This window comes from Vanellus vanellus (assembly GCF_965231255.1).
Source record: "Vanellus vanellus genome assembly, chromosome: 1".
Lineage (NCBI taxonomy): Eukaryota > Metazoa > Chordata > Aves > Charadriiformes > Charadriidae > Vanellus > Vanellus vanellus.
The window spans coordinates 123,448,082-123,456,378 of record NC_138905.1 but is presented as its reverse complement, the minus strand read 5'-3'; the positions used below and the strand labels follow the sequence as shown (position 1 = coordinate 123,456,378).

The 8,297-nt window shown below is 56.0% G+C and overlaps 1 long non-coding RNA gene across 1 annotated transcript; it reads right to left on the bottom strand.

Moving 5' to 3' along the window:
* Nucleotides 1–2,016: 2,016 nt before the first annotated feature.
* On the bottom strand, nucleotides 2,017–5,550 carry LOC309674470. Its single transcript, XR_014269397.1, has 3 exons — nucleotides 5,462–5,550; nucleotides 4,358–4,407; nucleotides 2,017–2,042 (listed from the first exon to the last, which is right to left on the bottom strand). It is a non-coding gene; the product is annotated as an uncharacterized lncRNA (long non-coding RNA).
* Between the last annotated feature and the right edge of the window lie 2,747 nt (nucleotides 5,551–8,297).

Here is an 8,297-nt window from a genome sequence, read left to right as displayed (position 1 = left end):
ATCCTGAGAGCTCCTTATCAAGCGATAGAGGAGAAGGCGAGGTTGATCTTAATTTTGCTGTCAGAGCATTATATTCTGGGAACTGATAATGAAGGTCAGAAGAGCCATTTGCCATGGCTGCAAAAAAACATAGATGAAAGCAAACATGAAAGGAAGGCTGTGGGACCAAACTGAAGCGCCATTGAAACCCGGTTTGGGGGAGTCGCTCTCAAAAAATGCAAAGAGCTTTCCAATCTTTCCAGAGGTCTTGGGAGCTGCTCCAAGGGGACAACAACCAATTTTGATTTTGGCTTGCTGCTAAGTGGCTAGTCCATACTTTCAATCTAATCTAGTTTGTACAAGACTTTTATTAAATTATAGAATGCTGAAGTATTTTTATTTAGGAAGAGTGTCCCCGCTGTCTTTTGTTCCTGAGTGACACAAGCTTTATCAGATCTTCTGCAAGTTTTTGCTTGAGTAATGACCATATTTGTCCAGAAAAAGTAAAAACTGATTAGCTCAACCTCATTGTATGGTATTTATTTTAGCAACTCTGTCACAAACTGAAAATATTAGTCCATGCATGTATTCCAAACTCAAATGAGTAAGTCTTAAAGTGCCCCATAACTCCATGAAGCCCAGAACTGAGTCTGAATCCAGACCATTTTGAAGCCTGGGACATGCCAGACCCTTCCTGATGCCCCTGACTGCAGTATGTCCTCTCGTGCAGCAGACCTGACTGCAAGAGAGGGAGCAGAGATTTGCCTCCACCTGACAGCCAGGGGCAACGTCTCTCTTGCAGGGAGCTCCCCTTCACCGGGGGTTGGGACCTCCCTGACCCCCGAGATCCCCCACCTCCTATATGAGTACCCCAGTGGGACAGCTCTTGTCCCAAAGGCAGCTCGTGAGTTTTAAGGTCAGGTGTGAGACGACCCCTTGGGCTGCTCCAGACACATGGGCACCTTTGAGGGGGTGACCTGCCTGTGCATGGGGACCGCTGCCACCCTGCCCCAGAGAGAGCCCCTCTAAGTGCACATGGAAATAACTCCTGGCACACTGGGCAGGTCTCTCCCAGGGGGTTAGGGAAGCTTTAGGATGTCTGGATTGCACCCGACAACTTTTCAGCAGGAGTGAGAGCTCTGGGCTGCTGCTGCAGGTATGTGTTTGAGCAAATAAGAGCTTAAGACGGCTCTCCTTTTGGTCTAGCAGCACCAAGGCTGTAGGGGACGGGCCATGCTAAAGGGCTGTCCTCTCAGAAATTGCATCTGTTTATGCAAAAGCTGTGCCGTTACTGTGATTATTTTTTTTTTGGAACAGAAACGAATGCAACAGTTGATGCGTGTGAACTGCATTTTGGGTGGCTGCCCGGCGCGCTGGGTGGGCAGTGTGCGGGGCTGTGCGCGCGCAAAATGTGGCAGCTCCCAAAAGCCAGCCAGCCGAAGACCCAGCTGACGGGCCAGCAGCACGTAACCACAGCCCAGGCTTCGGCTGCCCTGAACCTCTTTGCAGCCCACGGGGCCGCTGCGGCGCAGCCCAAATCCCGGTGCTCCCAGCAGCAGCAGCGCTGTTGGGCAGTGGCACCCAGCCACAAGCGGGCTACAGGACAGGAAGCTGCACATCAGCAGGGGTGAAGTAACTGTTCAATAGCAACCACGAACATTTAGGGTGGCTTCTGTATGCTAACTATGAGTGTGGGAACTGATAAAGTTGGGCACAAGCTCCAGATGTTTCGGGATATTTTCCCCCAGGGCCGCCCCCAGCAGGCACATCCCAGGCCCTGGCCGGGGATGTCGGCGTTGCATGTGCCAATACCAGGGATGGCGGCATTGCATCTGCCATAGTTCACCACAGACTGTACCCCTGAGGATGGGGACGCGCCCCGCAGCACTCACCCAGGGCAGAGTGCTGCCCCGCGGGCACCCCGAGGCGCTGGTTTGGGCGTACAGGGTGGTGAGAGGGACCAGCTGCTGATGTCCTGCCCACCACGTCTCTGGGGTGGGAAAGGTCCCGGCAAGCAGGGGAGGAGGATTCATGTGCCTTGTCTGCAGAAATCCACGCGGGACCTGTAAACACGCGCCCACACGCAGCGTCAGTGGAAACAGCGGGACCAAGAGAGGAGAGTTGCACCCCCCACCCGGCTGTCCCTTCTCCCCATGTCCCCAGGACTGCCCGCCAGCAGTGACAACCCCTTCCAGATAACTGGTCTTTCGAGTTTGTTTCCCTTCCCTGGCCACAGGATCCTTATCAGTGTTTTCGTATCCGGTGAGAGGCGGCCACCCAACGGCGCTCGCCGTGCTCAGTGCAGCTCGGTGCTCTCGGGCTCTGCGGGGCGCCAGGGCCCCGCACATCTGCCAGAGGAACGGGGATTTTCAGGTTTAAGGAGCAGTGAGAGGGCGGTGGGAGGAGGGCGAGGGCTGGGCAGCATCCCGTCCCGCTGCCCCAAGCGCAGCACCCAGCTCTGGTGCAGGAGATGGACCCTGGTCCTGCAGCACCAGCCCAGGGTCTTCTCCCAACACCTCCTCCTGCGAGGGGTGTGCACGGGGGGGGTATATGTGCTCCTGAAATCTTTGCTGCTCTCCACAGTCCCATCTGCTGCAAGATCTCTCTGCTCTTCATCCCATTGCTCTGCAAGTGTTGGGAATGTGTGTGTGTGTGTGTGTACATTTCTAACGAGCTCATTAGTAGGTCAGGCTAAGATGTTTTCACACCAGGGAGTGGACGACCCCGGGGCAGCCCACACTGGTCAGGGCACACGGGTTATGCCCACATGGGAAACCCATGCAAACCTCCTCCCGTGGGACACACGGCCTTAGCTCCCTGCAGCTTAATCCAGAGGAAAACGGCCACACAGGGCCGAAAGTGCTGTAAATGGTGTGTGTCAAGCATTGAGCTTCCCGCAAGCATTCCTGCCCTGGGGAAGCTGTGGGGAACAGAGATAAAACAGGTGCCCCATGAAGGTCCATGCCCACCTCCGGCCCCTGAGGGGGAGCACCGCAGCTCCGGAGCTGGCTACCCTCCACCTGTGCTGTCTCGTTAGAGCTTTTAAATCGTTTTGCTTTCCCTCTGCACATCTGTGCCCTCGGCAGCCTACGAAGCACTCTTCGGAAACCCTGCCCGAAGTCTGCACAGAGGGGCACGAGGATTGGTGACAGGCCTGCAGATGGCTGGGAAATGCCGGATTAGTCTGCGGTCAGACAGACTAAACCCACACCAGTAGCAAGATAAGCATCTTGCTGGCCCTGCCCAGCCACCTTTTGTGTTACGGAGCCTTCCCCGCCTCCCCTGTCTCCCCCCACCACTGTTTCATCATGGAGCCACCACTCGCGGCACATAAATAGAGGGCCCGGGCGGGCTGTGGGGTGAAGACCGGAGACGCCGCTCAGGGTCCCGCACCGCAGCCCAGCACCCGTCCCTCCCGCCTGGCCCGGCACCCTGCAGGTAACCAGCGCTTCACGGCCGCTGTCAGGACCCACGGGGACTTGGGTTTGGTTTCCCAAAACTGAGGGGCAGGTCGGACATTATGACCAGGAGAATTGTCCCGGAGCAAGCAGGGGGCTGTTCCCGCCGCCACCGCTGAATGGCAAACTCCATGTTGTGGTTTTGCTGGAAATCGGCTGTGTCAAAGAAATCCGATTTCTTTGCTAGATGGGGTCAGAGGTTTTGGCAGTGACTGGGACGTCCGGGATTGGATAGAGGTTCGGGTGTGCAAAACCTTTGACTTAACGATGGTGGTGCCCTGCTCTGGCTGTGCGTGAAGCTCAGAGGAACCGGGTGGCCGCAGCTGGGAGCAGCCGGGAGGGACCTCTCGGCGTGGGGCTGTGGAAGGGAGAGCATCGCCGAGCGGCAGCTTTTCTGCCGGGAGCGGGTCTGGGCTCAGTCCGCTGGGAACAAATGATAAAGTAACCGGTAGATTAAAATGTGTGAATGAAACAAAGGGGCAGAACAGTGACTTATAGCAGGGATGAAGCAGACTTCCCAGTAACTTCAACGAGCAGGAGTTTGTTTTATAAACAGGAAGGCTTTAAAGTTAATTACTTGATCTGGTCTCTTTTTGGGTCCGGTCTCTCTTTTTTCAAATTGAAGACGGTCGGAGTTCATGCTTTCAAGTATTTTCCATACATTTATGCAATTTGGCATTTTTTTTTTGCTTAAGAAGTCATTTCAAGTAGTCGCATGTCTGCAGAAGTAGGACATGGGAGCTATCAAATGCACAGCGGGACGGTAATGATATAAATTGTAATCAAAGTTGGCACTGGGACAACCAGGGAAGAGACCCAGACTGGAAGGACCGGGTGCGGGAGGGAAGCGAGTGTATTTCATACAGCGGGACGTAAGGTCACTCAGGCAGGGGGGAGGGGATCTGAAAGGCTGCACTTACAGAAAGGTGGTGGCTTGAAAAGTTGGCGGTCCAAAAAAAGAATCCTCAGCCTTAAAATAGAGAAGGGAGAGAGCATGAGCTGCCAGGCGGTGCCGTGCATCCTACGGGGTCTAAGTGGAGGAGGAGGGGGCAGACACAGGGGAAGGGATTTCATGCCCACAAATGACGCTCTGGTTGAAAATAGACTGGCCAAAAAACGCAGGAAGGCAAAGAGCGGAGTCCCACAGGAGTGGCCGATAGCTGAAAAAAATCTTCCTCACAAAGCGAAGGCTTCACAAAGCGAAACAAGGGCGAGGTGACTCCCTTGGCTTCCCGTGGGGGAGGGAGGTGGCTGGAAAAGGCAGGCAGTGAGTTGCCAGCCGGCAAGTGACACGGCGTGAGGGGCTGGGAGCCGAGACCCAGACCGAGTCCGGGGAGAAGAGCAGGGTCCCAGTCACAGTAGTGGCCGTGGGATGAGCTACCGAAGCAAAGAGTGCTCCGCTGAGCTCTTCACATGTCCATGCCCAAATGCCTCCCAGGAACAATGAGTCACTGAAACATGTTATTAGCCTCAATGTAGGGGTGGACAAATGCCATTTGCTGGCCGGGGCAACCGTGCCAAAGCTCAGCGTGTGCTGCAACTTAGACTTTGCTAACCCAGTCCCCACGTTACAGCCATCTGAACACCTGGGGGGTGGAGGACACCTCCGTGAAGCCGGGATGAGCTTTTGGGCACAAGACACTATGTTTTAGAGCAAACAACCCTGCTCCCAGCAAGCTGCAGATGACCAAAACTATGGCTAACGGGCATGTCAGGGAGAGGCGGCTGTGTCCCGCTCGCTTTACACCTCGGGGTGGGGGGTCCGGACCATGGAGGTTTGCTGTGCCCGTGCCCGGCGTGACGCCTGCGCCCATGTCCCCCTTTCTCTCCCCAGCAGCATGGCTCTCGCCGGCCCCCTTCGCCTGTCGCTCGCCTGCCTCCTGCTCTGCGGCGCAGCCCCGAAACCCACGTGTGACCCCAGCGCCTGCCCCCCGTGCCCCGAGAGGGACGCGGAGGGGCCGACCGCCCCCACGGCCGGGGGCTGCTGCTCCCCTTGCCCCCCACCCTGCGCCTGCCCCCCCTACCTGGAGAGCGACTGCGAGATGCAAGGCTTTGCCAGCGGCCACGTCCCCGCCGGCCTCTCCTTCTACGTCGACTTTGCCCGCAAGCTGTGCACCTGCCATCCCGGCGGGGACATCGCCTGCGTCCCGCTGTGCCCCCGCCTGCCCCCCACCTGCCAGGCCGTGGGCAGCCCCGTGGCCGACGGCTGCCCGCGCTGCGTCTGCTACGACGAGGAGGAGATGGCGGTGCCCGCCGACACCGTCACCAAGCGGGGCACCCGGATTTGCACCTGCCCCCCCCAGGGCGGACGGTTGCGGTGCAGCGGGGGCCAGGGCAAGGAGTGAACCTCTCCTCTCGGCCGGCCCAGGGCAGGAGGACAGGGCAGCCTCTCCGGCAGCAGAAGGCTTTCTGCACCTCGGGGCGTCCTTGCTGAAAAATTGTTAAATGGTTCAAACTGCCCTAGAGAGGACTCGGCGATGAATCCGGCCGTGCCACAGAGCGCCAGAGAGGGGCCGCATTGTATGTCATTTATAAAGCGTTTATAGCGGGTGAGCTTTCTTTGTGGTGAGGTTTGTTCCATGGCGGTGGGCTAGGAGAGCTTAGATTGCTGCTCGCATGTAACGGGAACAAATGCAGTTATTTATTTATTTGTAAGATGTTTGTGCTTTTGGATGTGTCTGTGTTTATATAGTGTGTAGATCGCACGGCCTTAAGTCAACTCGCTGTATAAACTTCCTCCCAGGATCCAGGTTTTTGCTTCCCGTAATTCCATCAAATTCAAAGTGGTGGGACCAAAATCGGAAGACTGGCTGGCCTCTCCCTCTCCAGGCTTTCCTTGAAGGTGGGAGGAGTAGGTGAGTTAGCACATGGCTGTGTTCTCAGGAGGAGGCAAACGCCTCTCGTGACTCCATCCTCCAGAGCAAAGCCGTAAAGGATGCTGGCCATCAAGGGTCAGTCCTTCCCAGCCGCCTCGATGAAGTGGTTACCCAGGGCTGACCCCGTGGTCGGTGCCTGCTGTGTCCCAGTTCAGTACGACTACCCCAAATTGCATGTCAGTGACTGTGTCCTCCTCACTTTTGCTCTCCCCTTACAGCTGCTGGAGACATAGCGTATGGCAGAACTGCATCTTCTGAACACTTTGACATACATAAATATATACACACATACATATATATGTATATATGTAGAGGGAGACTGTTTTAAAGGACAGCTTCATCAGGCTGAGAAGTTAACAAGTGTTAATTGTGTTCCTTCAAGGTGTTGAATAAAACAATTTTAACAATAAACTTTTGAAAACTTTACTGATAAGCACGCATATACTTTCCTTGCGCGTTAGCTGGTGTTACTAGGGCCAGGCGAGCCTCTCTCCAGCCACCTCGGCCCCAGGTATTCCTAGAAACTTTAAATGTACCACCTGGATTCTTTTCATATTCCTCTCTAATGCTCCGTCTGATGCTGGTTGAGTGCAAAAAAAACAGTGAGCAGATGAGATTCAGGTGAAGGGTTAGAAAAAAGTTGGAGGGAAGAGGCAGATTTGCTTCTCGAGATGAAATGAGGGTCCCCATCGATTGGGGCTGTCAGAGGCTGACCCTGCCCTGGACTCTGGTGAGCCCCAGCCGGAGACGTGAGCGCTCCAGCACATCTAAAAAGCCGCTGCACCTCAAAGCTGGGCCTGGGGCATAAAGCTTTCAAGTGGCTGCACTGTCCCCTTCCGCATGGCCCTTGGCTAGTAGTGGGCTGGGACCCCCAACATGGACTTTTCCTGAGGCTGGAGGGCTCTCGAGGACTAACTGGGACATGCTGGTTTGGGGCCTTTCACCGGGCAGTTTGAGAGCACATGAAGCGGACATACTGGGGACATAAGGGGACATGTTTTGTGTGGAGCCAGGGCAGCTGGGATACCTCCTTGCCTTGGTCCTGCATATGCTGCTGCAGGGACAGGGGAGCAAGGGAGCGGGAGAGGAGAAGGACACCTTTAACAGGGAAAATGTCCCCCCCAGGCACCAGACCCGCACTTGGCAAGCTCCCTGTCCTGTCCCCGCTGGCGGGACGATCCTTGCGGCCATCACCTGCCCCGCTGAGCCGAAGCGCTCAGCAGTTTCGTCTCCTGCCTGTGTGATTTGCAGAAAACCACAGTGGAGCTGAGGGCTGGTGTGGGTGAGGAAGGGCATTCGCTGCACACCGAGAGGTGACACGGCCTCGCCAAAGCCACCGCGCACTCCCTCCCGCTCAACATGGAAAACCATGGAAAAAAACCGTTGGGGCGGTCAGTGATTTCTGCAGCGCTGGCTTTGCAGTTCGGGGTTGAGAAACTCATCCCTTGTGACAAGTGAGAAGGTTAGGAAACACCACCTCTTACTGTCCCCTGGTCTCCTGAGGTAGGTGTTATTAGAGAAGGCAGACGGTGACTCCGGATACAAACCAATGCTGAGCCTGCCATAGTCAACACTCAGCTCTTCCACCAGGGATTTTCCTGCAGCTGAGCTGTGGGGAGGGGGACAGAAACAGCCCTCCCGAAGCAGCGAGGGTGTCCGCGCATCCGTCTGCTCCGTGCTCCCTGCCCGGGCGGCTGCCAGGGCTCCTCAGCTGCAGCACAAGCGGAGCCGTGCAATGCCCCAGCATCACGCACAACCCTGCCCTGCTCCCAGAGGACATGTTTCTGTCACGGGGAAGGGGGATTTACCCAGCATCCCTTCCCCTTCCGCTCTTCTCCCTTTGGTTGAAAAAATCTCTTAGTTTTTAATAAGGTTAAAGCTCACTGTCACCTTACGGACCAGACGCCAGACATCCCCTGCTGCGGCTGAAGCCAACATCGCGAGAAATTCCTCCCTTTACAGGTTTTAATTACACGCTGTCCAG